Raw genomic sequence first — 25,472 nt, forward strand, 5'->3', positions numbered from 1 at the left:
CCCTTATTACAATAAATGTCGCGCAACACATGTCGTAATGTAGCCGTAGGCCTTATATACTGTTAAGTATAGGTTCAGAATACCAGCAAGTAATCACAGGGCATAGAAGAGTAAAAGCTGTAGGTTAGGCCTCGCCTTCTTCAGTAGTATATATGAGACAGTGGCACCCACCTTACCAAATTGGAGACAAAATTGCTATACTTGAAATAGTGCTACTTTAACACAGAGTTCTTAGAGCCCATTAGCTGCCGTCCATTTGTTTTAGTAGCACAACTGATTGGAGGAGAAGCATGTTCCTTTCACAGAGGTGGCAGGCAATGCCTCCTAACTCCAGGTCAGGGGTTAAAACAAATTGGTAAAAGACAGGATTACCTATTCTACCTATTACCTAATAGGATTACCTATTCTAATTAATCATTAGAGAGTCCTTCAGACTCCCTAATGAATGATTATTTAGTTGGGTTAAAGGGGTTGTCCCACTTTGCTAATTCATCCTGAGCTGCAGTCACTCTGCTGGATACTTCCTGCTTTTGTGCAGATAAGGCTGGGCGGGCTTAGGCAGCTAGAGTGAAGGACGGCCACGCCTCCTTATGACATCACACTGAGAGCTGATTCCTACGTGCTCGTTCATGTGAAAAGTATGACTCACCAGTCTGGCTGGCACCAGGAAGTGTCTGTGAAGCTCATCTCTCCTGCTGTGGACTCATCAATCCGTGGAGCAATGGTCAGTGATTTTATAGACTACCATTTAGATGACCTGAATACTAACTACACATAAAAGTTTTCATATCTATTCGAAAGCCTATCTGTGCAGCAGAAACTGTAATTTACTGCAGCCCAAATGCATGTCTGCTAGTATCCATATGATTAGTTTTTTTGTCTCCTATAAAAAAAAAAAACACTGAACAGCACAGATGCAGATTTGTTACCATTAGAGCTGTACTACATTAGAGTAATAACGTGCATATTCAACTCAGCCACATATCAGTGTATTACCCTATCTCTCCACCATTCTTTATATGCCATATATTGATAATCCCCACCTCACCAATCACTAAGAATGTACCAGCGCATACCTAGCTCTGCTACATATGCATTTTATGTCAGTCCTACACCTGTAATATCTCTCCACCATTCTTTATATGACATATATTGATAATCCCCACCTCACCAATCACTGAGCATTTACCAGCGCATACCTAGCTCTGCTACATATGCATTTTATGTCAGTCCTACACTTGTAATATCTCTCCACCATTCTTTATATGACATATATAGTTGCCCCCAGTCTGCATAAAATTCATACAGTTGCCCCCAGTGTCCATAGATATAATATAGTTGCCCCCAGTCTGCATAAAATTCATACAGTTGCCCCCATTGTCCATACATATAATATAGTTGCCCCCAGTGTCCATAGATATAATATAGTGGCCCCCAGTCTGCATAAAATTCATACAGTTGCCCCCAGTGTCCATAGATATAATATAGTTGCCCCCAGTCTGCATAAAATTCATACAGTTGCCCCCATTGTCCATACATATAATATAGTTGCCCCCAGTGTCCATAGATATAATATAGTTGCCCCCAGTCTGCATAAAATTCATACAGTTGCCCCCATTGTCCATACATATAATATAGTTGCCCCCAGTGTCCATAGATATAATATAGTTGCCCCCAGTCTGCATAAAATTCATACAGTTGCCCCCAGTGTCCATACATATAATATAGTTGCCCCCAGTCTGCATAAAATTCATACAGTTGCCCCCAATGTCCATATATATAATATAGTTGCCCCCAGTTTGCATATATATAATATAGTTGCCCCCAGTTTGCATAAATATAATATAGTTGCCGCCAGTGTACATAAAAATGCCCCCATGGACTTTCCTATGAAACCCCTTTATTGCAGAATATTCAATTATCGTTGGTCGATTAGTGGGTCAGGAGAGATTTTACTTACAGTATCCCGTTCCTCCGACGTCCGTCTGCTCACTCCGCTGACTCGCCCGAACTGTTGTGACGCCCGCGCATGCGCAGCTTTATCCAAGACGCGGCGGATATACTGCGCATGCGCGGTCGTGCGCGTTCATGTAGTGGAGAGGGCGGACGATAAATTTACTACTGTATGTAGTGCGCAGACGCGGCAAAAGGATGCGGCCGGCGAAAAGCGGCCGTATCCAGGGGAGATCCTAGTAAACAAAGGATAGTTATATAAGCAGTTTTAGGGTGAAGGAAAGTTTTTTTTTAAACACATATATAGGAAGAAATGTTCACTGGGGGACAATAAATTAGTATAAACCGATTTAATGAAGTGGGACAACCCCTTTAATAGACATGCAGCCTCCAAACATCTTCTGGCTTTTGTTTTCTTGTGGGGATCTAGTGTTGTTTTATGGTCCCGGCTGTCCGGGAAAGGTGGTTGGTGACAACACAGTCGAAGAGCATAAAACCACACTGCTCCTGCCAGATCTCTTTGTTTGTTGAGTCACATGGCTTGAATACTGAACCTGTTCTTTGCATGCTACTTGGTTCTCAGCTTCTGTAAGCTGGTTCCTAGCATTTCTGAGAACCCTTGGTCCCAGAGTCTGATCCCTGTTGCCCACTGACATCAATTTAGCTTCTTGTTTAACTTTAGCAGAAATGTTTCATAACTCCTTGTCTTGCCCTAGGGAACTCTTTGGGGAATTAAAGTGGTTGTCCGACCAAGAATTGAAATGATAAGGTTTGTCCAGCTTTTTGTATATTTTAACTATCACTAGCAGCAGGCTGTACCTGTTGAAAAAAATCCTACTCGTCTGCTCTGCCTGCACCATTTCAGCTCCTTGGCTCACTTGAGCGGTCTTTGTTCCCAGTCCTGTAAACTTCTCGATGGATAGGGTTGCAGCGTGCTGCCCCTTCAGGGGAGTAGTCCCAGTGTGTAGGATGTGAGTGGTAAACTGTTGCCTTATGTTTGTGTCACGGTGCTCCTACCTTAAGGCTGTCATTTCCTGGGGTCAGTCTCCGTTGCAGAGAGAGTTTTAGCGAGGAACAAAATGAAATCCAGACTTTGTGAAGTTCAACTTTTCTTTACTTGTCACAAATTTACATTAACAGAATGGTACTTGATATTTATTTTTGTTGGTTCCAGCGGTATGCACAGTTCTGGCAGTTGGACTTGACTGTTTATTCTGTAATGCTATCTTTAGCTTCAAATTTTGTGGGGTGTCTTGGATGTGTTGTCCCCTTCTAAGATATAGTCCTATTCGTATCAGGAGTCTGCTGCTCTCCCAAAGCTTTTGCAGCCAGAGGGGAAAACGCTTCCCTCACTGTGCCTTGTCTGGTCTCTTTTTATTCTCTCACTCAACTCCTCTAACTTCCTAAAAAACTCTCCTTATTGGGAAATTGGAAAACCCACTTCTGCCCAAAGGGGGGCAGAATGAAATGGTTAATTCTATTCTTTCTAAAGGAATCTGCCAAAACATATGCCAACTGCTGGAAAACCAGGCACATCACATGTAAAAAAAAGGTGCATAACAATATTAAGGCTCTAAATGAGAAGACCTTGCAATAAATATACTGATGGGATACATTGCTAGACATAGGAATGCATACCCAGGTGACTAAATGGTAGTGCCCTACTTCGGAGTACTACAGCGTCACATGCAGCGCTATAGCCAATGACTGGAGCAGGTGAGTATAATTTTTTCAACAGGTAGAGAATGCTGTTAGTGAAAGTTAAACATGTTCAAAAAGCTGGTCAACCCCTTTTTAGCAGAGGCAGGGGGTGGATAAAAAATATAAAAGAGTCACTCTTAAGGCTCTGATGATCCAGTGTTGCGACTCTCGTCCCCGCTGTTTCCAGTCCCTGACAGACTGGAAGTGATGACAGGCAGAGTCGGACTGGCCCATCAGAGTACCAGAGGATGCTCCAGTGGGCTCAGGCTCTGATACTACAGTTAGCCCCAAAGATCCAGGAGAAAAGATAGAACATTTGGAGTTGCCACTGGAGCCAGTCACTTGCCACAAGGGTCTATTTCTTTGAATAAAAACCTATTAGACTTTATTGATGATATGGGGGTTGGGCCCAAGAAAAAATTCCTTTGGTGGACCTAGTAACCCCAGTTTGACCCTGGTGACACGTCATTCCCATTCATATGACCAGGCTGCTTAATTTTAATTTTTATTTAAAGTTAATTTCAGGGCTTCACCAACATAATATTAACACTGCTGCCAGTTCTGTTGGTCTAAATTTCTGTGGCACTACAATTTCCAGCTGTCTTTCTGCTTGTCCACTGCCCCTAGCTTCTAATGCAGTCACAATGCCTACCATGTGACCGAACAACTTTGGTTGGCAATCATGCTAGTACGGAGGGCCGGTGCAAGGATTTTTGCCAACACAAGCGAAGCTACATTTAGGCGCCCCCCCCCCCCCCCTCCCCACCAGAACTCGGTGGTGGCGGTGATGTAAAAAGAGGTGGAGAAATGTGACATGGAGGGGGGAAAAATGTGACATGGAGGGGGTGATGTGACATGGAGGGGGAGAAATGTGACATTGAGGGGGAGAAATGTTACATGGAGGGGGTGATGTGACATGGACGGGGAGAAATGTGACATGGAGGGGGAGAAATGTGTGTCACGGGTGAAGTTTGCAGATAGCTGGAACTTATGAGTAAACAAGCGACTGGCTTGATCCCAAACTAAGGAGCTTATAGGTGAGCCCTATAAAACCCTAAGACCTCTCCCTGACTGCTATGCACATGCAAGGGTCTTGATGGTAGACCATTGCATGCCCATGTACCTAAGTCTGTGTGACACCTGAAAACCCTATAATAGTGAGGGGACACAACCACCGGCTCCCTGCACTTAATACGGATGGAGTCAGATTCACCTAGAATCAAGCCAGCAAGGAAACACAATAAAGTAAAGGACTTATCTGAGCAAACAGCAGAAGCAGCCTCAAGCAGTGAACACTTCATCCAGAAAGTAGTATAAACCGCAAAGTGAGGCAGTATGGGAGGGAATATGAAGGAAGACGATTAGTCTAAATAAGTGACACCTGGCAGAAGGAAAGGAGATGAGAAAGTGGAACCAAAACAAAGAACATCATACAAGAGGTAGAGAAGAACGTCTGCCAGACCTTCTCACAGAACTGGTGGTGACAGTACCCCTCCCTCTACGGGTGGGACAAAAAAGAATACCAATCCTCCTGATTCTCCGCCACAAAACAGCGCAGGTATGTCTCCAGATTCTGATTGACACGTTCAGTCTGATCATTCGACTGTGGGTGAAAAGCAGAAGAGAACGACAACCGAACCCCCAAGCGAGAACAAAAGGCCTTCCAGAATCTGGAAACAAATTGTGTGCCCCTATCAGAAACGATGTCTGAAGGAATGCCATGCAATTTAACAATATGATCAACAAACGCTTGCGCCAGCGTTTTAGCATTGGGTAACCCAGGAAAGGGAATGAAATGTGCCATTTTGCTAAAATGGTCCACTACCACCAGAATCACAGTCTTCCCCGAGGAATGAGGTATGTAATGAAGTCCATGGACAGATGAGTCCAAGGACGGGAAGGAATGGGTAACGGGAGGAGAGAACCCGATGGCCGTGAATGAGGGACCTTGGCACGAGCGCAGGTCTCGCAGGCTGCCACAAAACCCTCAACCGTCTTACGAAGAGCCGGCCACCAGAATCTCTGAGCAATGAGATCCACTGTGGCTCTACTCCCCGGGTGCCCAGCAAAGACAGTATCGTGGTGCTCCTTAAAAACCTTGTGTCGTAAAGCGAGAGGCACTAACAACCTCCCAGGAGGACAAAGATCAGGAGCCTCTGCCTGGGCTGCCTGAACCTCTGCCTCCAAATTAGGATAAAGATCAGAGACGACCACCCCTTCAGCCAAAATGGGACCCGGGTCTTCAAAGTTCCCCCCTCCCAGAAAACAACGTGACAGGGCATCCGCCTTCACATTTTTAATTCCAGGGCGGAACGTAACAACAAAATTAAACCTAGAAAAGAACAAAGACCATCTGGCCTGTCTCGGGTTCAGACGCTTGGCCGATTCCAAGTAGGCCAGATTCTTATGGTCGGTAAACACAGTAATAGGGTGTCTGGCTCCCTCTAACCAATGGCGCTATTCCTCAAAAGCTAATTTGATGGCCAACAACTCCCTATCTTCCACATCGTAATTTCTCTCTGCAGAGGATAGTTTCTTGAGAAAAAGGCACACGGTTGCCATTTGGCAGGAGAGGGACCCTGAGATAAGACCGCACCCACACCTACCTCAGAAGCATCCACCTCAACAATAAAAGGTAGCGAGACATCAGGTTGTACCAAAATGGGAGCGGAAGCAAAACTCTCTTTAATACTAGAAAAGGCTTTAAGCGCATCTACCGACCACAAGGAAAAATCCACCATGTTTTTAGTCATATCAGTGAGTGGCTTAACCACAGAGGAATAATTTAAAATTAACTTTCTGTAATAATTGGCAAAACCGAAAAACCGCATCAGCGCCTTCTGATTCTCAGGAAGCTCCCAATCAAGCACAGAGCGGACCTTCTCGGGGTCCATCCGAAAACCAGAAGCGGAGAGAAGAAAACCAAGAAATTGAATCTCCGGAACCGCAAACACACATTTTTCCAGTTTAGCGTACAATTTATTCTCCCGCAGAATCAGCAAGACCTGACATAGGTGGTCCCGATGAGTCTTGAAATCAGGAGAAAAAATCTAAATGTCATCTAGATACACCAGTACAAATTTCCCCATGAAATGATAAAAAATGCTGTTCACTAAATGTTGGAAGACGGCCGGAGCATTCATCAAACCAAAGGGCATAACCAAATTCTCGAAATGACCCTCAGGGATATTGAAGGCCATCTTCCTTTCGTCCCCTTCCCAGACCCTGACTAGGTTGTATAGCCCTCTTAAATCCAACTTAGAAAAAACTTTAGCCCCAACAATCTGGTTAAACAGGTCCGGGATCAGAGGAAGCGGATATGGGTCATGAATCGTGATACGGTTCAGCTCCCTGAAATCCAGACAAGGTCTTAAAGAAGCATCTTTTTTCTTAACAAAAAAACAAACAAACAGCGGCAACAGGTGACTTCGAGGGTCGGATGTGTCCCTTTCTCAGGCTCTCAGAGATATAAGTACGCATAGCGTCCCTTTCAGGTTGGGAGAGATTGCATAGTCGTGATTTTGGCAGCTTGGCGCCTGGGATGAGATTAATAGGGCAGTCGTACTCCCGGTGAGGGGGAAACTCCTGGACACCACTCTCGGAAAACACATCCGAAAATTCAGAGAGAAAAGATGGCACAGTCTTGGTAGAAACCTCTGAAAAAGACGCCGTGAGGCAATTCTCTCTGCAAAACTCACTCCAACCATTTATTTGCCTTGCTTGCCAATCAATGGTGGGGTTATGTTTAGTGAGCCAGGGTAGCCCCAACACTAGAGGAGTAGGTAATCCGCTTAAGACGAAACATGACATATCCTCAACATGAGCGTCACCCACAGTCAAACGGATATTGTGAACTATGCCCTTTAACGATCTTTGAGAAAGTGGAGCGGAATCGATAGCAAAAACAGGTATATCCTTTTCCAAAGTGCATACCTGGAAACCATGCGTTGTTGCAAATTGATTATCAATGAGATTGACAGCTGCTCCACTATCTACAAAAATCTCACAAACAATGTTCTTGCTGTCTAGCGCCACCCTGGCACGTAGGAGAAAACGGGAACTACAAGCAAACGGCAAACCTTCAATTTCCACATCAACCTTGCCAATAGTAGCAAATAGAATGGTTTTAGAGGTTTATTTTTGTTTTGTTTTTATTACCCTCAGAAAACTTCATGAATCTCCTAGAGGGGCAAACATTAACTAAATTATTTATACCCCCACAACAAAAACAAACCCTCCTCTGAGAGCTGAATCCTCTACTATCAGAGGCAAGCAAACCCAGCTGCATGGCCTCCTCCTCAGAGGGGATTGAGACAGACTAAGACCCCTGCGCACTGAATGAGACAGCCGCACTGTCCTTGGGCTGAATATGACAGGAAAGAGTAGTCTCCTCTCTTTCTCTAGGACGCCTGTCAATACGAACAGCTAGAGACATGGCTGACTCTAACGACGCTGGTCTCTCATGAAAAGCGAATGCATCTTTCAATCTTTCCGAAAGACCATGGCAAAATTGACTTCGGAGTGCAGCATCATTCGAGCCAGTATGAGCTGCCCATCTCTGAAATTCAGAACAATATATCTCTGCGGACTGTTTACCCTGGCATAAAAAACGCTGTTTAGATTCAGCCAGAGCAATACGATCCGGGTCATCATATATCTTGCCCCAGGGCTACAAAAAATTCATCCACCGATCGGAGGGGCTGTGCCCCCACGGCAGCGAAAAGGCCCAAGACTGAGCGTTATCCCTGAGCAGCGAGATGATGATCCCCACCCTCTGCTCCTCATCACCAGAGGAATGGGGAAGTAGGCGAAAATGGAGTTTGCAAGCCTCTCTTAAGCAAACAAAATTCTCACTACCCCCGGAGAAGGTATCCGGAAGCGAGATCTTAGGCTCAGAACAAACTCCATGAATGCCAGCAGAACCGGTCACCTGAAACCGAGACACAGTTTTACGGAGATCTGCTACCTCCAGCGAAAGACCTTGCACCATCAAGGCTGAAACCGGATCCATGCTTAAGACGGTTATGGCGGTTTATAATGTCACGGGTGAAGTTTGCAGAAAGCTGGAACTTATGAATAAACGAGCGACTGGCTTGATCCCAAACTAACGAGCTTATAGGTGAGCCCTATAAAACCCTTAGAGCTCTCCCTGACTGCTATGCACATGCAAGGGTCTTGATGGTAGAAGATTGCATGCCCAAGTACCTAAGTCTGTTGACACCTGAAAACCCTATAATAGTGAGGGGACACGGCCACCGGCTCCCTGCACTTAATATGGGTCACCTAGAATCAAGCCAGCAAGGAAACACAATAAAGTAAAGGACTTATCTGAGCAAACAGCAGAAGCAGCCTCCAGCAGTGAACACTTCATCCAGGAAGTAGTATAAACCGCAAAGTGAGGCAGTATGGGAGGGAATATAAAGGAAGACGATTAGTCTAAATAAGTGACACCTGGCAGAAGGAAAGGAGATGAGAAAGTGGAACCAAAACAAAGAACATCATACAAGAGGTAGAGAAGAACATCTGCCAGACCTTCTCACAGAACTGGTGGTGACAATGTGACACAAAGGGGGTAATGTGACACAAAGGGGGTAATGTGACATGGAGGGGGAGAAATGTGACATGGAGGGGGAGAAATGTGACATGGAGGGGGAGAAATGTGACATAGGGGGGTGATGTGACATGGAGGGGGAGAAATGTGACATAGTGGGGTGATGTGACATAGGGGGAGAAATGTGACACAAAGGGGGTGATGTGACATGGAGGGGGAGAAATGTGACATGGAGGGAGAGAAATGTGACATGGAGGGAGAGAAATGTGACATGGAGGGAGAGAAATGTAACATAGAGCAGGAGAAATGTGACATAGAGGGGGAGAAATGTGACATGGAGGGGGAGAAATGTGACATGTCACATTTCTCTCCCTCCATGTCACATTTCCCCCCCTCCATGTCACATTTCACCCCCTCCATGTCATACAGTCCTGATCAAAAGTTTAAGACCACTTGAAAAATGGCAAAAAAATAAAATAAAATGTTACATTGTTAGATCTTAACAAGGTTCCAAGTAGAGCTTCAACATGCAACAAGAAGAAATAAGAGTGAGACAAAACATTTTTTGAGCATTCAATTAATTGAAAATAACTATTAAACTGAAACAGGCTGTTTTTGAGCTGATCAAAATTTTAGGACCACATGCGTTTAAAAGGCCAAATCTGTGCAAAGATGTGGATTCATTGTCATTTTCTGTCAGGTAGTCACACTTTGTGATGGCAAAGGCAAAAAAACTTCTCCCTTTTTGAACGTGGTCGGGTTGTTGAACTGCATAAGCAGGGTCTCTCACAGCGCGCCATCGCTGCTGAGGTGGGACGCAGTAAGACAGTCATTTGGAATTTCTTAAATGATCCTGAGGGTTATGGAACAAAAAAGTGGAAGACCCCAAAAAAATTCATCAGCACTAAGCCGGAGGATCCAATTGGCTGTCCGTCAAGACACTGGACGATCCTCGACCCAAATTAAGGCCCTTACTGGTGCTGACTGCAGCTCATACCGTAACCATCAGAAGGCATCTGAGACTGAAGGGCTTCAAAAACAAAAAACGTCTTCAAAGACCTCGTCTCTTTAAACGCCACAGAACTGCTCGTTTGGACTTTGCAAGAGAGCACCAAACATGGGACATTCAAAGGTGGAAGAAAGTTTTATTCTCTGATGAGAAAAAAAAGTAACCTTGATGATCCTGATGGTTTCCAACGTTACTGGCATGACATGACAAGCAGATCCCACCTGAGATGTTTTCTACGAGTCACAGTGGAGGGGGCGCCATAATGGTCTGGGGTGCTTTTTCCTTCAGTGGAACAATGGAGCTTCAGGAAGTGCAGGGGCGTCAAACGGCCGCTGGCTATGTCCAGATGTTGCAGAGAGCATTCCTCATGGCTGAGGGCCCTCGTCTATGTGGTAACGACTGGGTTTTTCAACAGGACAACGCTACAGTACACAATGTCCTGCAGGGCAAGGGACTTCTTCCAGGAGAATAACATCACTCTTTTGGCCCATCCTGCGTGTTCCCCTGATCTAAATTCAATTGAGAACCTTTGGGGATGGATGGCAAGGGAAGTTTACAAAAATGGACAACAGTTCCAGACAGCAGATGGCCTATGTGCGTCCGTCTTCACCACTTGGAGAAATGTTCCCACTCACCTCATGGAAACGCTTGCATCAAGCATGCCGAAACGAATTTTGCTAGTGATAAACAATAACGGCGGAGCTACTCATTACTGAGTTCATGTTTGGAAGTTGGATTTCTGTTTTGGGGGGTTTTAGGTTTTGTTTGGAGGTGTGGTCCTAAACTTTTGATCAGCTGAAAAACAGCCTGTTTCAGTTTATTTGTTGTTTTCATTAACCCCTTAGTGACCAAGCCTGTTTGGGCCTTTATGACCAAGCGTTTTTCTTCCTTTTTTCATGGTCTCGTTCCAAGAGCGATAACTTTTTTATTTTTTTGTCTATATAGCTTTATGAGGGCTTGTTTTTTACAGGACAAGTTGTAGTTTTTAATGACACCATTTTGGGGTACACATAACTTTCTGATTAACTTTTATTAACTCTTTCTGGGAGGGAGATGGGGAAAAATAGCAATACTGCCACTGCGTTTTTACATTATAAATTTTACGGTGTTCATTTTTCGGTACAAATAACATAATATCTTTATTCTCTGGGTCAGTACGATTACAGTGATACTAAATACTTATAATTGTTTTAAGTTTTACAACTTTTTTTTCCAATAAAACCCCTTTTATTAACCCAAAAAATGATTTTGCATTGCCACTTCACAAGACCCATAACTTTTTTTTTTTTCTATGTAGTTGTGTGAGGGCTTGATTTTTGAGGGACAACTTGTATTTTTCATTGGTATCATTTAGAAGTACATGCCGCTTTTTGATTGCTTGTTATTATGTTTTTTTCGGTGGAAACTAAGAATAAATTAGAAATTCTTTTTTTTTTTTTTTTTTTTTTTTACGGCGTTCACCATAAGGGATAATTTATGTAATATTTATGTAGTCCGGGTCATTACGGACGCAGCAATACCAAACATATGGGGAATATTTTCTTTTTGCAATTTTTTTCATTGAAATGCGCATTTTCAATGGAAAAAAATGCATATTTTTTTATTTTATGGAATTTCTTTATTTAATAAATGTGTATTTTTTTCTATTTTTTTTACTACTTAAAAGTCCCACAAGGGGACTATAATATACAGTATTTTGATTGCTTTTAAAATGTAATGCATTATCTCTATAATGCATTACATTTTAATAGCAATGCTATTCAAAGATTGACCAGCAGGCTGCGCCAGAGAGGCACAGCCTGCGGGAGATAACTGAAGACAGGCTCGGGGCCCTGATCTGAAGCGAGGTAAGCTTCACAACACATCAGCACCCCGCGATCACATTTTCGGGGTGCTGATGGGAGACAGAGGGAATCCACTCCCTCTGTCACCACTTTACATGCAGCGGGCGCCATTGCGCCCGGCATGTAAAGGGTTAAACAGCCTGGATCGGCACTTCTGCCGGTCAGGGCTGTTAGAGCAGGGCCCCGTCACGGGGGAGTCGTGCAGCGCTAAAAAGGTGTATGGGTGGTCACTAAGGGGTTAAATTTAATGCTCAAAAAATGTTTTGTCTCACTCCCATTTCTTCTTGTTGCATGTTGAAGCTCTACTTGGAACCTTGTTAAGATCCAGCCATGCTAAATATGATTTCTCCCCCTCCATGTCACATCTCTCCCCCTCCATGTCACATTTCTCCCCCCTCAATGTCACACTTCTCCCCCCTCCATGTCACATTTCTCCCCCCTCAATGTCACACTTCTCCCCCCTCCATGTCACATTTCTCCCCCCTCCATGTCACACTTCTCCCCCCTCCATGTCACATTTCTCCCCCCTCCATGTCACATTTCTCCCCCCCTCCATGTCACACTTCTACCCCTCCACGTCACATTTCCCCCCCCCCTCCATTTCATATTTCTCCCTCTCCATGTTACATTCCCCCCTCCCATGTCACCCCCCCCCCCTCTATAAATGTTGTGTAAAAAACATTATGCTCACCTGGCCCTGGTCACATCTGCAGCTGCTCCCCTTCTCCTCTGTGTGGTCCTGGTATCTTCTCACTGTGCTCCCGACAAGTTTGAGGAGTTTTCCCACTCAGCCAATCAGTGGCTGCAGCTGTGTCACGGGTCAGGCCAATGATTGGCTCAGCGGGAAATCACTGGATGACACAGCTGCATCCACTGATTGGCTGAGTGGGAAAGCTCCTCAAACTTAGGCCCCATGCACACTGCCGTGTTTCACAGCCGTGTGCGGGCCGTGGAACCGCGGCCTGGATCCCTCCTGAGAGCAGGAGCGCACGGCGTCACTGGTTGCTATGACGCCGTGCGCTCCCTGCTGCCGCCGCAATACAGTAATACACTGGTATGATCTATACCAGTGTATTACTGTACTGTGCCGGCAGCAGGGAGCGCACGGTGTCATAGCAACCAGTGACGCCGTGCGCTCCTGCTCTCAGGAGGGATCCAGGCCGCGGTTCCACGGCCCGCACACGGCTGTGAAACACGGCAGTGTGCATGGGGCCTTATCCGGAGCCCAGAGAGAAGATACTAGGACCACACAGAGGAGAAAGGGCGGCAAGTGATTTATTTCCCCCAGATCACACAGTCCCAGAAAAAAGATAGAACATGTCCTATTTTTGTCTGTTTTGCAGACATGAATAGGCATTGTTACAATGGGTCTGCAAAAAACACAAGGATGTCATCCATATTTTTTGCTAAATATTTATGGTATGTGACTGCACCCTCAGTAAGTGTCTGGTGTGATGTACTGCACTCTGGTCACTGCTGGTTAAATGCGGAAAATGCTTCTGAACAGTTTTCTGAACTATTTAGAGGCATTTTATTATTCATTTCAATGCTTCCCAGTCCTTACTGTTGATCTATTCACTGCTTCCCAGTCCTTACTGTTGATCTATTCACTGCTTCCCAGTCCTTACTGTTGATCCATTCACTGCTTTCCAGTTCTTACTGTTGATCCATTCACTGCTTCCCAGTCATTACTGTTGATCCATTCACTGCTTGAAAATTCTGATCATGTTTGTCGGGAAGTTTTATCTCAAGGGTTTGACGAAAAGGCTGTTATCAAATATTTGGTTTTGAGGGTGTGGTTAACTACAAACAGGAAACTCAGGTTTGTGTTACTTAGCAAACTTGCTTTTAGTTGGAAATAATTTTTGACGCTGTGTCTTAAAGGGGTATTTCATGAATAATGTAAAAAAAAATTATGGTACATCATATAGAACATGACTATCTCTTCCTAACAAAGCTAGATCCAGCCCTGTACCTCACATGGATCCAGAGATCTACTGGATGACCGCTCATGTGAAGGGCCGGCATGCATAAAAACTATTATTTACAACCTTAGATTTGTTTCTTACAGCATGGAAGGGGGTTATTTACGAACAGATATATGCCACTTTCTAGATGTGGGGAACCAAAGGCCTTATGGATCTGCCCCCCAGATCTGCTATTTTAGCTACTGCAGTGAGCCCAGGAGGTGCTGGAGCAGAGGATGGGAGTGGTAGTTGCTCTGACTGTCACAGTCAATCACAGTGGCTTTCCTCACACTGTTGCTCCCTAGAGCCTTGCAGTGAAATGAAAGAAGGGCACACCCTTTCTTCCCTCGGGGCACACCCTGGTTTTGGGGATCCTGTATGATGGTAGTCAGGGTGCCCATGATGTTAAGTGTGTCACGGACGTACCAAGATCCACGGACGTCCTGGCGACAGTGAGTGGCAGGAGATCTGTGAGACTGGCAATTCATGGTTTGATCTGACAGGTTTTCCTTGTGGATCAATAGGTGTCTGTGTTGTTTCTGGTAATGGCCACACCCCTTGCCTCCAGGTGTTGCTTATGTGGTAATTTAACCTTCCGTATTTATAGTTGCTTCTCCCACTGTGCTGTGCGTCTTATAGCTTCTGTGCCTGTGGATTGTTTGTGGTTGGATATCGGCTGAGTTCCTGGTGCTTCCATAGCTTCTTAGAAGTTAAGTCTTTCTTTTCCCTTTTGTATTTTGTTTGGGTTCTGTGTGTTGCATTTCCCTATTGTTTGTATTAGGCCTGAATTAGACTCATGTCCGTCCTTCCTTTTGAAGGAACAGGTAGTCTCGTCCCTACCATTAGTACCAGGCTCCTATAGGGCTAGATAGGACTCTAGGTATTCCTACGTATGAACTCACCTACCTTTCGGGTCTGTTCATACTGGTAATCAGTCAGGATTTTGGTTAGGGTTTTCACTAGATGGTGTACATCTTCCTTCCCTAGTTCCCAGTCCTGATTCCCTATTTCCCCTTCCCTCCTATGCTCGGTGTGGTTTTTCCCTCCCACACCGAAGCGGCTTGTATGGGTGCAAGGCAGGGGGGTAGAGTGCAATGGCTGGCGTATGGTGCAGCAGTCAGTAACCAGGCCTGATGTAGCAGAATAAACGTCTCTCTTTGCTGAAGTGCAAAATAGGAGTTGTACATCCATCCATGGAAAAAAACACAGTTCCCACAATATACAGTGCAAATCTTCCCAGATAGTTTTGTATGGATTTGAGCAAGGATGGAAATTTATTACTCTTTCCTCTCTATCTTTCTCAAGTCTCTTCCTGCAGAATCTATAGTTGATATCACTTTTGCAATTGTGCCTGTAATACGTAACTGAGGCATACAGTTTTTGTTTTTATATGCAACTGGCTAAGTCGTGTCTAAGTGTGAAGGGTGTCTTAAAAGTATCCCTCTCACTGCAGTAATGTTAAAATAGCTTAGATAGGTGGATACCCTACTGACTCCAACCCTCAGCTATACAGATTTCTGAAGCTTCGTGTCTCTTTCTCTCTTTCTTTCTATAGATCATCTAGAGATCTGTGAGTCTCTGTAGCTTTAGTCCAATTCTTGGAGAATTCGAGTACATGAAGTTGCTTCCTCACTCTTGCTCTCCTAGCTGGAACTCTCAAGACTCAGCAAGGAGCAGATCCAGGATCATTTTGTCTGCTCACCCCATCCTCCCTCCCTCACCACTGACATGGACCTTATAGTGCTATGTTGGATCATCCCCAATGACTTTAGTGATCTAACTATAAATCTTCACTTTGAACTTGGAGGGTGCACTTACTTCTCTTCCTTAGAGCACCTGCTAGATTTGACCTACTTTTGGATACAATTCATGTTGAACATAACCACTCTTTTCCATCCCGGCCAACTATAAAGTCTCAAACATGTAGGCTCAACCACCATGGACCTTCATATCATCTACTAACTCTGAAAGTGCTGAAAGTGTCAGACTGACTTCAGTACACAAGCTGTTGAGGGGGGAAACGTAAACACCCAGTGGTCAAGTTATTCATACATTTCCAGGAGGAATATCAAAGGAACAACAAAGTGCAGAGTTCTAGGGAAATTTACCATAACCGACATGTTAATAGAGAGACATGGTATGAATCTGAGGTTTCTCAGTAAGTGCAGGAGTGTAACTGTCAGTCACAGCCCCTCTCCTGCGGGTGATCTTGTAGGCGCAAACATTAAAGACTTATTCTGGTTATATAATTATTAGATTGTGGGGGTCCTAAAGATGGGATCCTTACCAATCGTTAGTATGAGGGCTATCTCCAGAACCCCATAAAAATGAACGGAGCACCTGGCCGTTCCATTAATTTCTATGGGAGTTCCGGAGATAGCCCTTGTTCTCATGATTGGTGGGGGTCCCAGCGGTAGGACCTCCATGATCTAATAGTTATCCCCTATGCTTTGGATAATTTTAAGCCCTTTTAGGCTTTACTCCCACACCAAACAGATTATGTGACATAAGCTCTGTTTTAATTCTCTTGCATGTACGTATATATGAACTGACATCAAAACCGAACAAACAAAAAAAATCTTTCGGAAAATCAACAATATCCATCTCCAGTGGAATTATTGTCTTTAGTTCTTTCCGTTGTCACTTTCCTCTTTGCTTTCTGCTTACTCAGCAGTTTCCATCACTGCCACAGAAAGAAATGGTGAGAACTGTGCACATGTATGACCCTCTCCCCGTTCAATCTCCACTTGGATGTGCCAGCCAATGACCACCACAACAGGTGGGATAAGGATGGGGTCCCAACTCTAGAAATGGGTGCCAGCATTTCAAAGGGATAGATCATCAACATCGGATCGGCACACCACAATTCAGCTGTTTAAAGAGGCTGTGATGCTCTAGTGTGAACTGTGGCCTCCTCACAGCTTACTAAGCACAGCACACTGCTTGGTATTGAAGCCTAGGCCCATTCACTTGAATGGGACTGAGCTGCATATAGGCCATATGAACAGGATGCCACTGGCCTAGGAAGAGGGCGCATTGTTCACCGGGGCTCTGCAGCCTCTTCAAACAGCTGAATGGCAGAGGGTTCTGGTAGTCAGACCCCACTGATCAGATATTGATAACCTGTCCTGAGGATCAATATCAAAATTTTGGATAACCCCTTTAACAGACAGTTATGGCATATCCTGTGGACATGCCATCCATAAATGTCTAATGTGGGAATACCCCTATAAGAATACATTCACCTGTTTTGAGATCCAGCACGGGATCTCAAAACCACAGCAAAACGTTTCTGTAATAATAATACAATCGGCTGCATCCGTTCAGAACGGATCCGGTTGTATTATATCGAAAATGGAGAAACTAGATCCGTCACCAAAAACCATTGTAAGTCAATAGGCGCTGGACACGAAAAAAACGGATTAGGCACCCATGACTTACATGGGTTTTGGTGACAGATCTGGCTTCTTCAATTTCCCATGCCACACGCAAAAACGCTGCTTGGAAAGGAATTCATTCTGGTGCACTCCTTTCCAGTTTGTTCAGTTTTGTCCCCATTGACAATTAATGGGGACAAAACAGAAGCGTTGTGCTGTTGTTTTGAAAGCCTATGCCGGATCTCAAAACCGACAGCACAATGCAGATGTGAAAGTAGCCTTAGGCTGGGTTCACACCTGAGCGTTTTACAGCGCATTCCTATGCGCTGTAAAACGCTCAACAGGCAAGAACCAATGATTCCCTATGGGAATGGTTCTCACCTGAGCGTTTTACAGGGCGTACGATCGCGCTGTAAAATGCCCGACGCCCCCAAGAAGTACATGAGCTTCTTTGGGGCGTCTCGTTGCGTGTTCCCGTACATAGACTTCAGCGAGAACGCGCGACAATGGGCGTTCGCTTGTCTCTGTATGCGCAATTGCAAACACCCGTACAATCGCGCATACAGAGCGCTTCATCGCGAACGCTCAGGTGTGAACCCAGCGTAAGCTGTGTCCACACTTTGGGGCACATTTATTAAGGCTGGCGTTTTAGACACTGGTCTTAATAATGCTTCATAGCCGGCTGGGGATCCGCCTCTTCATAACTGCGGCGGATCCTCCAAAACTTCTAAATGTAAGACAGCTTCCCCGCCCACTCCAGGCCCACTTTTTTAGACATGGCGTTAACGGGGAGAAGTCGTGAGTTTTACCGCAATCTGAGCCTGAAATACGTCTAATATAGGCATATTTCAGCATCATAAATGACCCCCTTTGTGTTTTTGTTTTTGTTTAAGAAGGTTTTACTGCAACTTGCGAACACTCTTTTTAAGGTTCTGCATGCTATCCTAGTTGTATGGAGTGTGACACAGTGAGAGGCTTGGTCTGGGAAAACAGGTATTTTCCTCCCAGCATGTGCTTCTGGGCTGATTTACAGCCAGGTGAGGTCAAATACCGGACGGATTTTAAATGCGTCCGGGTTTTGGCAGCACCTGGCTGTCCTTAAATAGGCAGCTGGGCTCAGAAGCTATGTCTCTGTGTTGGGAACTGGGAGCCTTGTGTCTGGATGAAGGCTTGCTACCTGTTTGGCGTTAAAACAGCTTGTTGCTGCTATCAGCAAGGACTCTATGAGGCAGAATTGCCGCATGGTGTGAATTACCACCATCACCACAATGTGACTTTTTCAGCGTGCCTAGAGTGTTTGGCATTCGGGGCGGGTCTTTTCTCTGGCAACCCCCCCAATACTTGACCACATACCTATTACATCCAGCGACATCTCCTGTCATGTAGACCTTCTCTTTCCTCTTCTCCTCCTTTAGACCGCCATGACAAATTCTTTCAGCCGTATCTCGTCTCTACAGAGTTTGTAATACAGACACGTTAGATTTCTCAATTTTTCCATCAACCTCCCCATCCTGGTGTCCCCACAGTGTTATCCTGCTGCCACCCCCAATACTGTGCCTGTTGTGCCCCCCAATGCCCCAGGTACTATACTGCTGAAAAATAGTGACATAATTGGGGTAATTTATCAAACTGGTGTAAAGTAGAACTGGATTTCCAAAACAGCTGTCAAAAATGAAAGGTGGAATCTGATTGGCTGCTATGGGCAACTAAGCCAGTTCTACTTTACACCAGTTTGATAAATTACCCCAAATGTCCCTATAGTGCCCACAGCAGTTATAATGTCCCCTAGAGTGCTCCCAGTAATAATAACACCCTATATTGTGCTCCAGGTAATAATCCATGTATAGTGTCCCCAGAAATAAAAGAATTGCCCCTACAGTGCCTTCCCAATAGCAAGGCCCCCCATGCTGCCCCCATATAGCAATTTCCCCCACACCACCCCCACACAGTAATTTCCCCCACACTGCCCGCATACAGTAATTCCCCACACACTTCCCCCACACAGTAATTCCCCCCACACTGCCCCATATAGTAATTTGCCCTACACTGCCCCCACACAGTAATCTCCCCCACACTGCCCCCACACAGTAATCTCCCCCACACTGCCCCCACACAGTAATTCCCCCCCACACTGCCCCATACAGTAGTTTCCCTGACACTGCCCCCACATAAAATAAAAAAAAATTAAAAAACGACCAAAGCCTATGGCGGTGATCTGTATTGATGGAAGCGCTCATTGCTTCTGGGCCTGGCAGTGGCACCCCCGTGAGAGCTGGAATATGTGGGCCCCCCCTGGGTACGCCACAGGACATTTTTTTATTTTTTTATTCTTTATTTAAGCAATTTCAATAAAGACAAGAACAAGAGTCTCTTCATTACAATAAAACATATCAGACATATATCTGTAAGGCGAGTCGTCAGCAACTCAATATCTTCATCATCATTGAAATAAAACATGTCAAATATAGACCTGTGTGAAGAGTCCTCTGTGACAAATCAGTTTCAGCGCTATTGTGCATTGTCCATATGATATACAGTACCTTGCAAAAGTATTCACCCCCCTTGACTTTTTTCATATTTTGGTGCCTCACAACCTGGAATTAACATGGATTGTTTGAGGATTTGCATAATTTAAGTTACAGAACATGTTCACAACTTTGAAGATGGTTTTATTTATTTTTTATTGTGAAGCAAACAACAAATAGGACAAAATAATAAAAGTCAATGTGCATAACTATTCACCCCCCTAAAGTCAATACTTTGTAGAGACAACTTTTGCGGCAATTACAGCTCCAAGTCGCTTTGGATAAGTCTCTATGAGCTTGCCACATCTTACCACTGGGGTTTTTTGCCCATTCTTCCTTGCAAAACTGCTCCAGCTCCTTCAAGTTGGATGGTTTGCTTTTGTGAACAGCAATCTTTAAGTCTGACCACAGATTTTCTATTGGATTGAGAGCTGGGCTTTTAGGCCATTCCAATACATTTACATGTTTCCCCTTAAACCACTCAAGTGTTGCTTTATCAGTGTGTTTGGGGTCATTGTCCTGCTGGAAGGTGAACCTCCATCCTAGCCTGAAATCACGCACAGAGTGGTACAGGTTTTGCTCAAGAATATCACTGTATTTAGCACCATCCATCTTTCCCTCAACTCTGACCAGTTTCCCACAGCATGATGCTGCCACCACCGTGTTTCACTGTGGGAATGGTGTTCTTTGGGTGATGTGATGTGTTGGGTTTGCGCCAGACATAGCGTTTTCTTTGATGGCCGAAAAGTTAAATTTTAGTCTCATTAGACCAGAGCACCTTCCTCCATACATTTTGGGAGTCTCCCACATTCCTTTTTTTCGCAAACTCACAACGTGCCTTTTTGTTTTTAGCTGAAAGTAATGGCTTTCTTATGGCCACTGTGCCATAAAGCCCAACTCTATGGAGCGTACGGCTTATCGTCGTCCTATGTACAGATACTCCAGTCTCTGCTGTGGAACTCTGCAGCTCCTCCAGGGTTACCTTAAGTCTCTGTGCTGCCTCCCTGATTAATGCCCTCCTTGCCTGGTCCGTGAGTTTTGGTGGGCAGCCGTCTCTTGGCAGGTTTGCTGTTGTGCCATGTTCTTTCCATTTGGTTATGATAGATTTGATGGTGCTCCTGGGGATCATCAAAGATTTGGTTATTTTTTTTATAACCTAACCCTGACTTGTACTTCTAAACAACATTGTCCCTTACTTGTTTGGAGAGTACCTTGGTCTTCATTGCAGTGTTTGGTTAGTGATGCCTCTTGCTTAGGTGTTGCAGCCTCTGGGGCCTTTCAAAAAAGGTGTGTATGTGTAATGACAGATCATGTGACACAGGCTACTTTCACACTGGCATTTTGGTTTCCGTTTGTGAGATCTGTTCAGGGATCTCACAAGCGGTCCAAAATGGATCAGTTTTGCCCTTAAATCATGCTGAATGGATAAGGATCCACTCAGAATGCATACGTTTGGCTCTGTTCCGCCTCCATTGCTCTTTCGTTTTTGTGTCTGTCTGACGAAACTGAGCCAAACGGATCTGTCCTGACATGCAAAGTAAGTCAATGGGGACGGATCAGTTTTCACTGACACAATATGGCACAATAGAAAACAGATCCGTCCCAGATTGACTTTCAATGGAGTTCAAGACGGATCCATTTACAAACGGATCCACTCTGAATGGATGCATGTGCATGGCTGGCCTTTGGGGTGTGCAGGGGCGCCCAGCGGCCGACACAGCCACTAGCAGATCCAGGGGGAAGCAACAGGGCAATTGCACCCCCCCTTGAGCTGGCGGCGCAGTAGGGGGCAGCGGGGGGGCACAGGGAGATGAACGCTTCCATTGTGGAAGCACTCATCTCCATAGTCATCTGTATCGCCGTCCTCAGGACAGCGATACAGATGGCTGTGCTGAGGCAGAGGAGGGAGAGGCGTGTCCCTTTCCCTTCCTCTGATAGGCTGCAAGCACTAGGCCGCCAGCCTATCAGATGACATCATTGCGCCGCCTGAGCCGTACAGCTCGGGACACTGAGGTAAGTATAAGTGTTTTTTTTTTTATATATGCAATACTTTTACTGGCACATTGGGGGGCTGTTATTACTGGCACATTGGGGGGCTGTTATTACTGGCACATTGGGGGTCTGTTATTACTGGCACATTTGGGGGCTGTTATTACTGGCACATTGGGGGGGCTGTTATTACTGGCACATTGGGGGGGTTTGTTATTACTGGCACATTGGGGGGCTGTTATTACTGGCACATTGGGGGGGCTGTTATTACTGGCACATTGGGGGGCTGTTATTACTGGCACATGATGGGGGGCTGTTATTACTGGCACATGATGGGGGGCTGTTATTACTGGCACATGATGGGGGGCCGGTATTACTGGCACATGATGGGGGACGTTATTACTGGCACATGATTGGGGGGGTTGCTCTTGTTACTGGCACATTATTGGGGGCGCTATAGGGCATCTACTGAGGCCACAAAGAAGGGGTATTTTATATGGGGGCTCTGTACAGTAGAATTTTATACTGGGACACATTATGGTGGGCACTATGGGGAAGGGGGAGAGCAGTACTATGGGGAGGCTTTTATTACTGGCCTTACTTAGACTATTGTGTTCTGATCCATCACATGTCCTCAGCTCTATACACAAAATCCTGGTGACAGGTTCCCCTTAAGGCTGTAATGTAACAAAATACGAAAAAAAGTAAAGGGGGGGTGAATATTTTTGCAAGGCACTGTAGTCTAACAGTGCTTCAAACTATCAATCTTATCTTAAATACTGTATAATTAGACAGACAGTAGGAGGGAGACAAATAGCAATATAAAGGGGAGGGTTGTGGGGAAAGGGGGAGGAGAGAAAAAAAAAGGGGGGAGGGGAGTGGAAGAGGGATGAATAAAGTAAGGAAGAAGGTGTCCATTATGTTAACAGAGCGTGGTATTCTAGTGTGTCCTGGAAGGTAAACCACAGAGTTCATGCCGAGACAAATGCCTCATGAGAGTTTTTCAAGGTGGCTGTTAGTTCCTCCATTCTCCGAAAGTCCTCTACCTTGTTGACCCAAAGGTGTATAGCAGGTGAGGAACGTGATTTCCATCTGGCTGGGATACAGGCCCTCGCGGCATTTACTAGGTCACGCAATATTGATTTGTATAGTAGGCGGTTAGGTAGGTCCGAAAGGAGTAATAAAAAGAAGCTAGGAGAATTTGGAATGGAAAAGGAGAAGATCTGTGTCATGTTTTTATGTACCGACTCCCAAAATTGTCTGATTCTACTACAGTGCCAAAAGATATGAATCAGTGTGCCTGGTGCTGACTCACATCTCCAGCATAGTGGAGATACTGAGGGGAACATTTTCTGTAGGCGGGTCGGACATAGTACCATCTAGAGAGTATCTTGAAACTTGCTCCTTGAAATTTACAGGCGATGGATAATTTATGTGTTATGTGCAATAGCTTTGGCCATTGGTCGGAGGGAATGTCTGTCCCAAGATCAGAGCTCCATTTATCAATATATGGAGGGCAGAAGTCCGGATCCGGAGATACCAGCGCTTTATAAAACTCTGAAAGAGAGTGTCGGTAGACTCCTGAGCCGATACAGACCTTTTTAAATGAAGTCAAGGATCTGTCAAAGCCCAGAGACCAGGGGATCGAGGAGAGGAAGTGAGATATTTGTCTATCCCTCCAATGCCGTCTCCCTGCAGCTCTAAAGAAAGAGTCTCTGCACTTACCACTCAGATGCCATTGTAGGTATGGCCCTGAGGAACAGCTGACTAAGAAGTTTGGGTGACCCTGGATTGGGAACAATGGGGAGGGTGAAGGGGATAGTGTGTTCACGGCAGCATACTTGTGGAATTGGAACAGGGTGGGCCTATGGTGGGATCAGTGGAAAGCGCGGTCTCTGTCCGCACCATTGCCCAGGGCAAGAGCGCTAGAGGGGTTTGAGAGCAATGCTGTTCAATGGTGACGCATTGCTTAAAGGGAGCGCGTCGACACCAGTCCATCACCCGCTGAAGCATGGTAGCTGCATAATATTTTCTAATGTCTGGGATCCCCAGTCCCCCCGTTCCTTCAGGATATGAAGCAGAGCGGGCCAGCCTCGGACTCTTGCCCGCCCAAATAAAGTTGGATAGGCCTTGGTGTATTTTGACCAAGAAATTGGGAGGTAGTTTAATTGGGAGAGTCTGTAATAGGTACAGTAGGCGCGGGAGGACATTCATTTTAAAAATGGTGCAACGGCCAAACCAGGTGTACATACCCTTTGCCCATTTCGTGAGATCTCCTTTAATCCGACCTAGCAAGGGGGTATAATTTCTACTGTAGAGTTCACTAAATTCTTTCGGAATCCAAGTTCCTAAATATTTAACCGCTCCAGCTAACCATCGGAACGGGAAAGAGGTCCTTAAGTTGGATTCCAAGAAGCTAGACAGCAAAATATTTAAGGCCTCTGATTTTTGAAAGTTAATTTTTAGATTAGTTATCGTCTGGTATTGAATTCGGTAATCAGACTCTGGAAAAAAGTCATAGGCTTTGTGATTGTAAACATTAGGTCATTGTCACGAGGGTATCGAGAACCACGCCTGACTCCGTTATACCCGGGGTCAGGAAGTCGCAGCGGTTGGCTACACGCTCTATTTAAGATAGGGCTGTTTTCCTTATGGTAGCTTTCTGGGTTTGCTTTGCAAACCCTTTTGGCTCACTCAGGGATCCGTAGCTCCTTCTCCTCAGCTGTTCCTTGTCCAGCACTCCCAAACCTCCTTATATTCCTCTCTCACACTTCTCTGGTTGCCAGAGATAGAGCTTCCTGCTTGGACATCTATCCTGACCCACTGGAGCTGTGTTGCTGCGTTCTCTGACTGTTGATTCAGAACGCTACCCTCCGGATCCCTGTTGGACCTTTGTGGACAGGTGTTGTCGTCCACCTGGGTGTTTGTGTTTGTCTGTGTTTGTCTGTCCTCTCCCTGGTGTTTCCCTCTTAGTGCAGTGGTGAGGACTAGCGATCCCACCGGCCCGTTCACTATCTAGGGCTCATTTCAGGGAAAGCCAGGGTTTAGGCACGTGATCGCCGCACGGGTGAGGAACCCGTCTAGGGACGTCAGGGCAGTCAGGTGCCAGCCGCAAGGTGAGTTAGGGGTCACCACCTTTCCCTCTCCCTTAGGCAGGGCTTTCCCTGTTTTCCTCCCTGTGCGTAACACCGGTCATTACATTATCTCTGGCCCTTATTTTGTGTAGGTAAAAAAAAAAAATAATAATAATATTTATATTTTTTTTTTTTACCTACTTAGAATCCAGTATGGATCAAATTGCTGCCCTGTCCAAACAATTTCATGGCCTGTCTTTGGAGGTGGTAGGATTGAAGGCGTCGGTCCTCCAGCAACAGCAGCAATTACAACTGACCGCAAGCCCAGCGGTTGCTACTGGTAACCAGGTTGTTGCGGAACCCAAGGTCCCTCTCCCTGACAGATTTTCTGGGGGAAGGGACAAGTTTTTGGCATTCCGTGAGGCCTGTAAGTTATATTTTAAACTGCGCCCTCACTCCTCTGGTAATGAAGATCAGCGGGT

General features: G+C 45.4%; 1 protein-coding gene across 1 annotated transcript in view; it reads left to right on the top strand.

Moving 5' to 3' along the window:
• Nucleotides 1-670: 670 nt before the first annotated feature.
• Nucleotides 671-25,472, top strand: part of SCAMP1 (secretory carrier membrane protein 1) — an 85,216-nt gene continuing 60,414 nt past the window's right edge. The window contains exons 1-2 of the mRNA XM_044276108.1: nucleotides 671-724; nucleotides 2,670-2,722. The gene's annotated coding sequence lies outside the window, so the exon portion shown is untranslated. The remainder of the gene's footprint in view (nucleotides 725-2,669; nucleotides 2,723-25,472) is intronic.

Source organism: Bufo gargarizans, chromosome 1 (assembly GCF_014858855.1).
Source record: "Bufo gargarizans isolate SCDJY-AF-19 chromosome 1, ASM1485885v1, whole genome shotgun sequence".
In the NCBI taxonomy this organism is placed as follows: domain Eukaryota; kingdom Metazoa; phylum Chordata; class Amphibia; order Anura; family Bufonidae; genus Bufo; species Bufo gargarizans.